The sequence below is a fragment of the Thunnus maccoyii genome, chromosome 5 (genome assembly GCF_910596095.1).
Source record: "Thunnus maccoyii chromosome 5, fThuMac1.1, whole genome shotgun sequence".
Taxonomy (NCBI): Eukaryota; Metazoa; Chordata; class Actinopteri; order Scombriformes; family Scombridae; genus Thunnus; species Thunnus maccoyii.
In genome coordinates, this window is record NC_056537.1 from 4,830,075 (window position 1) to 4,845,289 (window position 15,215).

At 39.7% G+C, this 15,215-nt stretch overlaps 2 long non-coding RNA genes across 2 annotated transcripts; one reads left to right on the top strand and one right to left on the bottom strand.

Moving 5' to 3' along the window:
- Positions 1-1,545: 1,545 nt before the first annotated feature.
- Positions 1,546-5,457, top strand: LOC121896688. Its single transcript, XR_006096079.1, has 3 exons — positions 1,546-3,611; positions 3,972-4,059; positions 4,188-5,457. It is a non-coding gene; the product is annotated as an uncharacterized LOC121896688 (long non-coding RNA).
- A 971-nt stretch (positions 5,458-6,428) lies between these two features.
- On the bottom strand, positions 6,429-10,885 carry LOC121898080. Its single transcript, XR_006096346.1, has 3 exons — positions 10,459-10,885; positions 8,475-8,627; positions 6,429-7,313 (listed from the first exon to the last, which is right to left on the bottom strand). It is a non-coding gene; the product is annotated as an uncharacterized LOC121898080 (long non-coding RNA).
- Positions 10,886-15,215: the final 4,330 nt, after the last annotated feature.

The window sequence follows — 15,215 nt, forward strand, 5'->3', positions numbered from 1 at the left end:
TTTAATTCTTTTATAAATGTTTCATTATTGTAACTTTGGTTTTTGCCATCTGTTAGCATGCCAGATGTTCAAGGTGCCGCTTTATCTTAGCAACAGCACATCAAGATTCCTGTTCTTAATGTGTGGGAGGTTTTAGTTTCATCCAAATAGCAATCAGCATTAATTAAAATGCAAATGTATCAGACTGAAATATTATCATCTGCAGTCAGAGTGTTAAATGACTCCCTACTGACCATCTGCAGAGATGAAGACACTTTTACATTAGACATTACAACAAAGACAGTTAAAGAACAGAAACTTAAAGTATGTAAATTGTCTCAAAAGGCAGAAAAATAAAGAAAAAAGAGCAAAAGTTACATTTAAAGCCACTTTAGTAGTTTAGTAATCCAGATTTCATTTCTAAATCATTTGATCGAAACATAGTCCAACATCATAAGATGAGCAACTAAAAAGCATTAAAAAAAAAACCCACAGCTAAAGGCAGATTCTATCATCAGTAGTCACACACAGTATTTAGAGGCTCAAATCCTTACATCAGTTCTCACAAGTCTGATTACTGATAAACCAAATATGTATTGAGTTATTAATGATTTGCTGTTGTAGAACTCAGATTCGATGTTGTTTGTGGGTCTGACAGATTAGAAACTTTCAACCAGAGCATGTGAACATAAAGATGAAAAGAAGATAGACTCACAATTTTTCAAGTCAAGAAACAGGCTGTAATCATTGCTCCTGTTCATACTGGCTGTTAAAAGATCCCCTTCAAATGTGCTTTCAATTTCAGTGATGGAGGCCAAAATCTACAGTGTGTCCAGACAGTCATTTAGTGCAAAATTACATTTAAAAGTTTATATAGAGCTTTAGTGAAAGTTCAGTCAGGAAGACAATCTTATTCCCATCCCTCATGCATGCTCACTCATATCTTCCTTACTGTCTTTGCCCATTGATTGAGACGTCAGCTGTTCACATCTAACCAATAACACAGTGACACACCTTCATTGTCAGCCTATCACCATGCAGCTGTCTTTTTAAACATCTCCCTCTCTGCGCCAGTGTTGTCATGCTGCCATTACCACCTCCCCATCACCGCCCAGTCTCTGCAGATTCATCGGTGGATCACTTCATCAACCTCATCAGCCTTATCAGTCTCAGCAGACGTCATCAGCCACCACCATCAGTGTCTGGACTCCATGGGGTGGTGGTGGGGGGGGGGGAGATTTATCTTGCTGCTGCTGCTGCTGAGAACTGATGTCCCTCGATTACAAAATCTCCCCGTAGAGTCTAAGCGCCAAAGACTTTTGATAAGATTTAATCATCAGTATCATCGGTATAATGAACAATTCTTTTTGCTTCATTCAATTGTCTCTCCTGATTGAACTGAAGCTTATATGAGGCTTCAGCAGTCTGAGTTAGTCATATCAAGTAGATATCTGCCACATTTACAGTCTTTATAGCATCAAATTCCCTCTTCATGAAGGCATCTTCTAATGGTCAGCATGAACAGGAGGAATTATTATGGCAAAAAAATAATTATTTCAATGTTTATTTGGGCTCCTGACTGTTGTTTTAAGAAAAACGTATTTATTATACTCTATAAATTGTGAATCTGTCCTTTAAGTTACTCTTTATTACAGTGTTGTCTCCGCTGCCATGCACTATTGCACAACTTGTACAAGACAAAAACCCTTTATGTAGCAACAATGTATATTATAATATAACATAATGACATTTCCATACATACATGGTGGGCCTCCACTTGGATCTTTGATCTGTTTGGTTGAAGTTGGCTCATGGTGGACGGTGATAGACAGATGGTTCACCTGCCAAGTAGTTTTTGAAAGCTCTTTTCCAAAGTTTCCAGTGACGACTTCTCAGACGGTTCTGTGTAACAAACCATCTGGCTCCTCAGGTAACACCCTTCCACACAAACACACATGCATGTGCACGCCTTCAAACTCAATATTTTATACCTCCTAGGTGCAGTACATTTCTGTATATGAATTACAGTATAGGCTATTGAGCTTTGAAAATGTGTGTGTGTGTGCACACATCTTTGTACAGGTGTACTTGTGTTCCTACATGCAAGTTTATGTGATTGCATGACCATATAAGCCGAGAGCAAGTGGTTCTCATGGCAATTTTCTTCTTCATTCGCTCTGATCTCGTGTCTTTGATGTACACCTAAGTTCAAGGCCCTCAATAATTTATCATGTGCACTCGCACCTACACAGAGGCCCATACACAACCACACAAACAATCCTTCAAGACAATAAAAACATTGAGTATCTTGCAACGCCGCAAAGATGCAGCTGTGGGGAAAACCAAACTAAATCTGCCTTTGTTTGGTTTAGTAGATTTGAGACCATCAGTGAGTTTATGCAGCTCCGCTTGCAGCCAAAACCTATATGCAACTCGGGGGGGCTGATCATTTCATACCTGGCAAGATGAAGAGACATTTCAAAGCACAAGAAGCTTTGGAGAGAATCACGCAGCTTATTGACAGCGAACAAGACTCGGATGAGGAAGCCTCTGAAACTGAGGACACAAAGACAGATAATGAAGTCGAGTTTGAACTAGAGTCTGATTCCTCCGATTCATCTGATGACTCCACTGTGACTGGAGAGTAAACAGAAGAGACAGCGGGTCCTTCCGATCACGAATGGAAATCAAAGAATGGGCAACTTGTCTGGACTCCCACTCAAGCGGTGTGATCCCAGGACTCACACGGTACGCCACCGCTCATATCAGCACTGTGACGTCCTGTTTCGATCGCTTCACGACAGAAGAGATCATCCAACTTCTTGTGGATATGACTGTTGCGACCCCTCCTTTTCTGCCTGCAGTGGTTTGACTGGCCGCTTCCTGCAGGAGCTGGCAGTCAGGGAGGGTCATTACGGTAATGCTGGGACACCTGAGTAGGCCTCCACCAAGGCTATAAATACTAGTCTGATCCCATTGGGTACGTCTCAAGTCTCTTATTTTATGTCTCCTTGCTCCTCGCTTGAACTGGAAGTTGTTCCCGATGCGCCATTTTGACAGCCGCCCCAAGTCTCTTATTTTGCTCGGAGGAGCGAGGAGCGAGGAAGCACGAAGGCAGACTTCCCGGAAGACTTTTAGCTGAACGCCATAGCATATAAAAACTCCGCCCCTACATCTGGTACATTTGAACGAGATGGCGGAAAAACAGTATAAGTATAAATGCTTGTTAATTTCTTCTTTGCAACCAATCGCTGTAATTCAGATGTGCTTACGTTAACGACTTCAAAAAGCAATGAAATTATAATACAAGAAGACGGGGATACTAAACATTGTTATGTGTCAACTAGTTTATTCAATCCACAACCCGTTTTGTTATGTTATAAATCACACTAACAGCACCCACCAAAGTGTGTAACATCCTTGATCATTATTGAACAGCATTTATCGCACATCAAGTGTTACAAACAAAATTACAAGCATCCACGTGGCTGCCACACGGTATTTGCAGCTGTTCTCTTCAAGGAGCAAACGGGAATATGTCTCATTTAACAGGGGAAGACGAAGTGACACAAAAACTTATCAGATTAAGGTCACAAAATGACACTGAGGCACACTGCCAAGAAGGCCTGGTGGTGAGTTTACTGTTTCACATCTGTTTTCTTCGTGCTATTTTGCTCACCAGCACAAGCACCTTCATGCAACATCACACTATCACCATAGTCCACGTACCCACTAAATATAATGTTTGCTGTGAATATTGTGTACCTTGCTTTACTGTAAGTGATCACACTTAGGCCCTTCACTTTGCATGTGAGACCCTCATGAGTCGAATGCATATGACAATAATCCTTGCTAATAACAGACAGTTGAATATGTTCTGCCACTTTTACTTTCCTGTAATAAGATACCCCTTTACTAGTATTGAACATAAATATGTTGTGTGTGGAACCATGCCAGGGTTGCAATAAGGTGATGTGGTTTGTACTCCACAGGGAAATCATTAAGATGATGAAGATGGAGGGAAAGCTAACCCCCACACAAGTGTCCAAAAAATGGGACAATCTCAAGAGGAAATACAAGGTGACAATGAGTATTTATCATGAGCTCAGTTCACTTCCATATAAAGTATTTTTACATAATGCATCACAGTCCGGGGGTTTCAGTGTGTCTACATTTCACTGATAAATCCTTTGTTTGATATCTTCCAGGAGCTCAAACATCCACCGACAGGGAAAAAAAACAAACGCACCTCCAGGGGGGCTTTAATGGCCTTCTTCAAAGAGTTACATAACATAACAATTTGCTGTATTTGTGATGTGTTAGTTCAAATATTATTAATGCAAGATATTTGTGTGATTATTACCTCTAGTAAAAGTAGAGCTGCACGCCTCAGGGGTGCTCTCCTGCGTCCCGTGTGCTCCTGCTCCCGCTGGAGCATGTTCCATGCGGAAATCACAGTGGTTATGTTTGACATACTTGTAGATCATTTGTGTGGAGGTGTGAAGTTGCCTGTTTATTTGTAGCCGCCGTGAAACAGTTAGAAAATATATTTTTATTCCTCGCATTCACCGGCTTTCTCGCTACCATTGCTGCCCTCTCCTCATCCACTCTCTAGCTCGCTTGACCACTGCTTCTCTCTCTCTCTCGTCTTTTTTAAAATGATTCGGGGAGCCGACAGCAAAGCCTCACTTTACTTTTAACGAAGTTTACTTTCAAACAAAGAGAAATGTCCTCCCCTCTTTCTAGTAACGTGTTTGTCTTCCCTCACAGCTCTAATCAGTCTGATGGCTTTAATATACAAATGTCAATTAATCTGCACGAGTAATAAAGAAATAGAAGAATCACTATAAGCGTTTTCCACTGTATTTCATTGCATTAATGCAGCAGATCCAGCTGTGATGCCGTCATCAGAAACGGACGTCGCTTCACATGACGCTTCAGAGGAAAGCCCGTCTCATGTCTCTTAAAACAAATTTCCTTGCTTCCTCTCTCCTCGCTTGGAAAAGACGCAAGTGTGTTATGTGCAGTTATGTTGCTTTATTTTCGAATAAAACCAATATTTGGCACTTTAATTTCTCTTCACTGGCTCCCAGTAAAGCAAAGAATTGATTTTAAAATACTTCTTATTGTTTGTAAAGCTATGAACGGTCTAGCTCCCTCCTACGTTGTTGACATGCTCTCTGAATACACACCAGACAGACCCTTGAGATCATCAAATAAAGGTCTCCTCACCAAGAATAAATACTGAATCAGCTCATGGTGCCTTCAGTCATTATGGTCTTACTCATGAACTCAGGTCTGTTACAACAGTGTCTTCCTTTAAAAGCAAACTAAAAACATCTTTTTTCACAAGCTTTTAGTTAGGTTAATGGGTAGAACCTTCTTTTTAGAAATAGTATTATTGTTATTTCTTTTAACAATGATAATACCTTCTTACCCTACTCTCTTATTGTAATACCTTCTCACCTTCTAATTTTATGTGCTGTCTTATATGTTTTTAATATATGTAAAATCTTCTTATTTTAGGTTTTATCTCATTTGTTTTATATATGTAATGTTATATATTTTTGTCATGTATGATCTTTACTTGTTTTTAAGCACATTGAGTTTACGCCTGGAGTATGAAATGTGCTATATAAATAAATTTGACTTGACTTGACTTCACCTTGACTGGCTTCCCTTCTTTGTCACATGCATCGAGCCGGTTTGTGACAATGACAAAGCTGCAGGGGAGACGTCCCGTCACAGATCGGAAAGACTGAGATGCCACTGACCCTGCAGGCATATATCGGGGCTGCTGATTCTGGCTGATGTATGCAGGTCACGTAATGAGTCGACCTGCAGCCTGTGGGATGACAACACCAGACAGGCCATTTTCTGGGCCACCATGTCCCACCGTCTTGTAAGCTCAAACTTGTGGTTTGATGACAGGCTGACACGACCTGCGCGTCATAGGCACGACAAGCTGGCTGCCTTTTTGGACCATCTGGGAGAAATGCGTGCATCATTTTCCCCTTCTGTTCAACCCGGGCCAGAGTGTCTGTAGATGAGCAGCTCAGAAATGGAAACCTGCAAAATATGTGATAAAGATTTGGGTCACCTGCGATATAACATTATATACATGGAAAATGCAAATCTACACGGGAAAATCTGCTGACGGTCTCCCAGAGGTGAACCAGAAAAAGAGGGTCGTCCTGGACATGACGGAGGGTCTCCGGGGGAACACTGTGATGTGTGATAATTTTTCACCAGTTAGGCACTGGCGGAGGAGCTTCTTAGAAGGAAAGTGGCCATGGTCGGACCAATTCGGAACAACAAGCCAGATCTTCCCCCGCTACTGCTGCAGAAGAAGCAGAGAGAGCTCCGATCATCCCTCTTTGTCTGCACCAAGACACACATAGCGGTGTCCTACATACCGAAACAGGGGAAGACTTCAGCGCCAAGCACTGTGAGCCAGCTGTGAGTAATGCAAAGCACCAGCAGCCAACAATAATTACTGACTACAACCGCTGCAAAGAGCTGTCGACAACATGGATAAGATATTCATTTATTCTTTGGTCTTTTTCTTTTTTTCTTTTTGCTGATTGTCGACACCTATAGCTGTAGGAGGAGGATCTGTTGGTGGCCCTTGGTTCCCTTCTACAACATCCTGGACATCTCTGGCTTCAACAGATCCCTCCTGGAACCAGACCAAGATCTTCCAATGGAGGCTGTTCATGGAGGAGTCAGGGAAAATACCGGAGTCCCTGCAGATGCTACGGAGATAGAACATCCCCCGCACACCAGCCGCCGCTGCAGTGGTGGCGGATCTGCAGCACTTGGGACAACCCAGTGGGAAGTGTGGACCCAGACAGCACCACTAGCAAAGGGATGGTGGTTCTGCACTGGCTAAAAGAAGAAAATTGGTAAATCTGAAAAGACCACACATCGTCATACTGCAGCTCCTTATGTGCATGAACAGAACTGAACACACACACACACACACTTTGTTATGACTTGGCTCTTTGGCCACAACAAATAGGAAGACACACAAGTTTATTACACAAAGTAAGCCAAATTAAAGGATTAAATAGTTACAATATGGGGTATGGAAACCAGTAGTGTCATAAGCTTGAGTGCAGTGTGTGTGTGTGTGTGTGTGTGTGTGTGTGTGTGTTGTAGGGTGCACGAAAGCAAAAACAAGGAACTAAAGCAACATAACCCAAACAAACAGGTGCCTGTAGGGAGAAGGGAAAGAGAGCTGTCAGAGAGACAGAGCTGTCTGCTGCAACCAGGATTAAATAACCTGGAAACACTGTGGGGCCTCAGGTGTTCCAGGACGCGCTAACGATCACCTGCAGAGACAGAGCAGACAGGTGAATCACACAGTGAACCAGAGATGACAACAAGGGGTCATTACAACACACACACACACACACACACACACACACACACACACTAATATTTCTGTTCTGAATTTTTTGATTTGTTCAATGTTCTTGAATTTTGAAAAACAAATCTTGTTGTTGTTCCAAGTGATTTTGTATTTTTGCTTTATTTGTAGTGCAAAATAAGCTAATAGGCTATTAGAAGGTAAAAACTTTGAAGGGTAATTAAAGTAATTAAAAAGTAATTAAAAAAGAGTAATTAAAAAGCAGTAATGGACATTTTACATGGATTTTAAGTTAACAGGTGAGATTCTTTATTTATTTATAATCTAATACTGCATAAAAATACTAATGCATAAAAATCAATGTTGTTCCTAATCATTGACATATCCAAGACTGATAATAATAATTAAACAAAAATATCTCCCTCCTGGTCTTTAGTATATTGAAAATATTTCAGTTTTGTATTATAAAAATTAGTGCTACCATCACTGGTTTTTAAAGGGTTAAAATTCTGCAAATATTCAGGGCTGATGGTTAAAAAGTTTAACTCAGTAAAAGTGGAAAACAATATTAATATATAGTATTTTTTTTTTTTGACGCAGACACTTTTTCCTTTAAAAACATTGGTGCAACAATGTTAAGTCAAGCATGATTCTGTTTTAACGTTTTAATTTAATGTTTGGATCGTTAGCTGGCTAGCATGCTAACCTCAGCTAGCCGCTTTCAAACTTCCCGCTCTGGCGTCGCACGCCGACAAACAGCCGCTAGATGGTTAAAAACTCTGAATATCAGTTAGTTAATGCTGCGAACTGAAGCTCAGAGGGTTAAACAAGCTTATTAGAAACAGAACGAGGCGACAGAAGGATTAAAAAAGAGTGAAAATAAAAGTGACAAATAGCATAGAAACTGTTGCTGACAACAAAACAAACCATACTTTCGGTTTCTGCTGAGGACCAGCAGAGATACTAAACACGAGGAGATGTCTCACTTCGCTCTAAATCCAGACACCACAATAGTACAAAAAAACGTACAAACGAGGCAACGAGTTTTTTTTTCCTACCTGTGAATTTTATTTTATCTTTTTTCCCTGAGCCTAATGAACCCTTTCACTACGTGTTCATTTACCTCAAATGTGAAGTATTTCCAAACAGAACTCCTGCTGTTTTCTTTGTCAGCCAAAACTAGTGGTGGAGGCTCTGCACTTGCCATCTTTAATGAGCCATACCACCATACACCATAACAACCGATGTGGGCACAGCAGCAGTGTGTCTCAACTCGCTGTCGGAGAGAAGAGAGAGCAAGAAAGTGCAGCTGGTACCCAAGTATGAAATAAAATGAGTATAGAAACCGTTTCAAAAATTCAGAATCGATATGTCAAAAAGTTAGTTTGCACATTAAACAAATACAGTATATATACAGTACCAGTAAACACACTTTAACGTACGTATACTCAGCTATGCATGAATTTAAAGTAAAGACTTCAGCTTCCAGCAGACGTAGGAGGCTAAAAACTTAAAGACCTCTCCAAAGAACTCAAGACAAGATGAACAGAATTACATTAAATAAAAATAACATAAATAAAATAAACATAAATATTAATTTTATGGTGATATCAGGGCTTTCAGTTCTTGTTCAAAGACTCTTGAGCAGGGAGGGACTGACACTTGTAACCAGGTCAGCAGAGTAGGTGGAAATAACCGAGGCAAATAAGGACACAATCTGATAAACACACACACAAACACACACACACACACACACACACACACAGCAGATATGAGTTTCTGATCTGCATTTTGTGTTTACAGCCGTTGTTCTCTGTGAAACTCCCATGTGAGGTTTTAAATTATCTTAATCTCATCTCATGAGGCTGCGATCATCTGCGTATGAAACAGGCATAAATCCAATATGAGTCTGTTACTGTTTTATATTACTGAGCTACCAACGCACACTACTGTCATGGAGAAAAGTAATAAAAAGAAATTCCCCAAAACAGCGAGCAGTGTATTCATGTTGGTCTTGTTTTTATCAGCTTTTCTTCTTTTTTTATCTGTGGTGAAAGAAGTATTTCAGATACTTTACTTCATTAAAAGTATCAATACAGTAATGTAAAAATACTCCATTACTAGTAAAAGTCCTGCATGAAAAATCCTACTACAGTAAAAGTACATAAGTATTATGAGCTTGATGTAGTTAAAGTATTGCAGTAAAAGTACATAAGTATTATGAGCTTGATGTAGTTAAAGTATTGCAGTAAAAGTACATAAGTATTATGAGCTTGATGTAGTTAAAGTGTTGCAGTAAAAGTACATAAGTATTATGAGCTTGATGTAGTTAAAGTATTGCAGTAAAAGTAGTGGTTTGGTCCCTCTGACTGATATATTATTATATATGACATCATTAGATTATTAATAGTGAAGCATCAGTGTTAGAGCAGCATGTTACTGTTGTAGCTGCTGGAGGTGGAGCTAGTTTACACTACTTTATATACAGTTAGCTAGTTTAGTCCAGTGGTTCCCAACCTAGGGGTCGGGTCCCTCCAAAGGGTCACCAGATAAATACCTCAAAATGACTGTACTTGAGTGAATGTAGTTACTTACCTTCCAAAACTGTTTATCATAGCCACTATAATAAATGCTTTTTAACTTTTGTACTTTGACCTTCACTCTCTTTTTTACTAAATGCATTGATATAATCTGCAATCGTACATTTTAAAGGGAGAGCTGACCTAATCTATGGATACTTGACTGTGCAGAAGCTTTTAATGATTAAAAAAAACAAGATTTCGGGTCCCATCTGATGTTGCCATCAATTATGTATACTGTTAAGTGGTTTGAGGTCTGTGAGGGTAGTTGTTTTTTTGCCCTTTCAGTGCCTTTCACTTTGGTCTGAAAAAAACTTAAAGGATCTGAAAACAGCTTAAGAGGGTCACAGAGAAACTTAACCTGTCTGGAAGACCTGATACACTGAGGTCACAGATGCTAAAAGCTTCACTATCAAGATAGCGCGGGCCCCCAGCAAACACCAATTCAGCCTGATGTCCCCCAAAGCCCAACAAACTCTTAGGATCTGCTAAATGAATTTGTGAATTGTAAAACTGAAGTCAACTTACAACAACCTGTTCAGTTACGTTGATCTAGTCCACGCTTGTTTTTGAAGCAATTTTTCTGGCTCTGGCTCCACATTCTTCATCCTGCTTACAAAGCTCTGGTTGGCTCTGCTGTGTTCAAGGACTTCAAATGCAGCTGGAAATGAGTAGATACACTGAGATACATGGGGTGTTGATCAGAACAACAGGGGCGGGTGGAGGTATGAAAAGGACGCTCTGCAGGGAGGCAAAGAATCCAAAGAGGAGACAATCAGAGACATGATGTTGTTAATGTTGTTGATTAATTAGTATTAATTAGCATGTTTCAGATGGAAAACATAAGCGGTAGACATCAGGTTCTTCCTGTGCAGAGATGTAATCTCCTCTCTGTAGAGTGTTCTGATAACCCCGTTCAGAGCGATTTACTGTAAAATTGGATTTGACTTGTTGAATTGAGTTCATGCTGAGGGTCCCCATGCTCATAAAGAAACTAATAAAGCTGCTGCAACAGACCACCGAAACGGCACAACTGTCATTTTTTTTCAACCAGGAAAGGCACCACAAATGAAAAAGATGGTGACCCAGTAACATCCATTTATATGGGTACACAAACAGCCAATCATGGATCTCCATGGTGACATCAGTGATTTGGAGCATCAGAGAGACGACAGAGTTACAGCGGTTATTGTCTTTCTGCTTGAGCTTGAGCCAAAAAATACATTTGACTATTATATAACTATTATATGTGAAGTGACTTCCATAATCTTTGGAAGCTGTTAAAAGTCCCACGACTTTCACAGCAATGTTTTATATTAATCAATATCCCTTTAATGCATGAATTATGAAATCACAGAGTAATATTTTTTTTATTGTTTATTTTTACTCTTAAACAAGTGAAAAATCATGTCAATAACTTTTTAAATATATATATATATATACTGTATTTAGAAATGTGTCCACTGTAGTCGACACCATGCATCAACAGAGTAAAAAGTGATTCATGGAAATCAATTTAGGAAAAAAAACATATGTTTTTATATATATATTATTTTACTACTAAGAGCAAATGGTATGAATACACATAGGAACATTAAATAACAATAGAGAGGACATTTGAAAAACATATCATAGGCCCAATAGACAGAATGTACCCTTTGGTCCATAACGTCCACTGGAGCGGACGGATGTATTTTCAGTCACAGAAAAAAATATACAAGAAAAATATTATTAAAAACTTGATAAAAGTATTTCTAACATCTTATTTAGTTGAAAAATATAGATTTTTACCTGTTTTTTTCTCTGAGAATAAAAGTATTTAACAGATATTCCTGAGCTACTTGGTGCATTTCCTCCATCCTCCGCCATTTTGAATTTATGATTCAATATCTCAAAGTCACAGAGAGTCAAGAATGATATTCAGATGGAGTTGTAGACGACACTTTGGGGGTTCAACACCTGGTAGTTGGGACATGGCACTACAACTTAAATGGTTCAAAATGGCTTCCAAATATCAGTCCGCTGTAGTGGACACCATGCATGAAAGGGATAAAAACTATTTCAATTCAATAAGTTTGTAATGTAACGTCTTGCTGAAGTTCTTAGTGACTGATAACTAGCTTTTTACTAGTGGTTCACTAAATGAGGATGCAAATTAAAATGTGAGAAGTGTCTTAATATACCTGATAATGTGTAAATCGGTTCCTAAGAAGTGACTGTAGCATCACCGGCTGTAAAATGACTTCATCAGTAATCAGGACAAAACAAAATGAAGTTAACTGCCGATCCTTTGTACATGTGTGACTCTGTTTTCTTTCTGCAATCCAGGAGAAATACGGCCCCCCTTTACACCTCGCATTAAAATGCGTTTTGGGTGATCGGATTGTAATCAGTAAATACAGATGTAAATACACCCAAGATGATCCGATCGGCCAGATCTGGGACACGCTGTGACCACATGTAACACAAGTGTAAAAACAATTGCGTTGTCAGTCCACATACAACTACTACTACGTGGGTGGGAGTACGTAATCGTGTGTGACTGTTCCAAAGCTATAAACACGTGTAGGAATTATTATGTCTGTAGTGCAGAGTGAGTGATGTTTTGCTTTTTGTGCCTGATGATGAACAAACTTTTCTGAATATGTGATGCACTATAAAAAGTTAAAAATGTCTGCTGCCAAACGAAAGAGAAGAGAAGAAGTTAATGTCTGAGGGTTTTAATGTTTATTTCCAATGATCACAGAGTCACTTCAACACAGTCAGGAATCCTAATTTTGCAGCTTTGCACAATTAAAATGCAGATAATCATTATTGTGTATTTAGTAGTAACGTATCCATCTGTTTTTTTAGAGGACTTGCTTCAAAACCAGAGTGGAAATAGAAAGCAAAACGATTCTGTAAAAACATTTATTTCTCTAAGGAAAGTTTAACATCTAAATTAGCACCTTGCTGATTTATACAGTACGAACCATGAAGATGAACATCATCAGTGTGAGAAAGTTCAACACGGCTTCACTAATTAAACCCTAAAACTGCTGTGTTCCCTCCTGCAGAGAGAGGGCTGTATGGGGAGGACGTCTTTAAGTCCCATGATGAGGAACCATGTTGTGTAATAATGTATGCACAGCATGTAGCAGCCATGTAGACACACACATCAAAGGCTCAACTCTCTGCACTCTGATCATAATTATTTTGTAACGAGTGGATGGAAAATTATCTGTGACACAGTTTAATAGAAAAACAGAATTTAATTACTGTTCAAAAAGTGGAGTGCTGTGACAGCTGATGACAACCCCCCCCCCCTCCCCCCCCACGGTGTGTCTCAATCCTCCTCACACACACACACACACACACACACACACACATATCACCATCAGCCATGAGCTCTTCTATCTTTTTCTTTGTTGTTTTGGCTCACCTGCTGTGCACCTTAAGCACAGCAGGATGGAGGTTGGGAGTCGTGATGTTCCCGTGCTGCGCTGTAGAAAAAAGCTCTGGGGGGGGGGTGGGGGGTGGGTGTTTGGTGAGGTTTGGTGATTACATGAACTGTGAAAACAGTCACAATGATTCAGCCGAAGCCTCCAGGGGTCTCATCAGCACCGGGGGAGAACGAACATCGCACCAAAACAAACTAGAGAACCAACTTTTCTTACACTGTTATCATGTTCCTCATGAACTCTCCATCATCCACTGTCAGTCACAGGTATATGATTTATTTATGGGATGTATGAAGGTGCTGTTTTGTTTTTAGACAACTGAAAACAGAAGTCATTGTTTAGAGTTTGTGTTGCACGTACGACATGATCTCAGTGTGCTTGGTTGGGGTCTAAAACTGATACCAGTATCAGTCACGTACGTGTTTCTTTACCCTTTGTGCCCAAGTGACACAATTTGTCTAATACAAGATATACATCCTGCCTGGCCTTCTAGTGTTTTTTGGACTCTTTGTGTGTTTTTGTGTTCTTTGGGGTTTCCTGTGTTGTTGCACTTCTGTTGAGTCCTTCTGAGGGTTGAACTATGAAGCAAGTTCAACATATTCAGGCTTTCTTTGTGTGAGCTGGCTCCACAAACCCTAAACTCGCTATCAGAGATAAGTGCTATCACGACGGTGGTTATGAACTTTCTTTGTTAACTCAGGCTTTCTGCTTCAGGCTCTGTGTGCGTCCCCATAAAAGGGGGTGTTTGGCGCGTCATTTGACTCTTTTTCCACACAAAATGGACCGATCGTGTGCCGCTAACTTCAGTCAGGAGGAACAGGTCATTATAATGGAGAGATATGAAGAATATAAAAACATTATCACAGCAAAAAGCAACGCTGTTGCTGCAAATAAGGCGAGAGAGGAATGCTGGCAGAAAAATGCTGATGTAAATTTGTTCATTAAAAAACAAATTCATTAATTTATTAATTACGCAATTAGTTTATATACTTATTTTACCACTCAATGCACTCTCCCACACCCAGAGCTCTTAAACTTTAAACTTGATGCAGCAGATTTAAACTTTATACTCAAGAAGTGCGTTCAGGTCTGACTCTGTCTCATAATGAAGGATAAATGGAAATCACTTTAGATTCTGGCCAAATCAAAGTGAAATTAATATTATAGATTGAATATTATCTCTGATAAATACCAATACATTAATCTTTTTTTTTGTTCAAAGTATTTCTTCAGTAGTTTTTTTTGTTTGTTTTTTTTATTTGGAATACAATTTGATATATTGTAACAAAATCCCATCCTGCAAGTAACCCTAACCTCCTGCACCATTACAAATTTCATATATCATACACATATACATATCAAATCAATGGTAAGTGTGATAAAAGACTCATCAATTTTCTAATTGGTGTTCTAATAGCTGCAGTAGCAGCAGTGTTAAAAGGACTTTGCAGCAAAGCAGGTGGTTAGTGAAAGGACGGCGCTTTTTATTGTCGATTTAAGCCGAAACTCGGAACATAACCTGCTCCGGACCAGGTTAAGTTTGCTGTATAAGTTACCATGGTGATGAAGCCAGGCTTTAGGCTCAACATACCTTGCTAACCCACTAATCTCGCTTCGTAGTACACCCCTCTGGTCATATGTTTTGTTTGTTGTGTTGCGTACTTGGGTTTGTGTTCGTGGGTATTCTTGGATGGGTTCGTTTTCTGGGTTTTGGTTTTCTGTTGCTCTGTTTCCCTTGTGTGTTCATGTCCTCCTCTACACCTACCCTGCTCCCTGTGTTTCCTCAGCCAATCAGCTCCCTGTCTGTTCACTCCCTTCTTCTCCTGAGTTCTCCACCCATCTCCC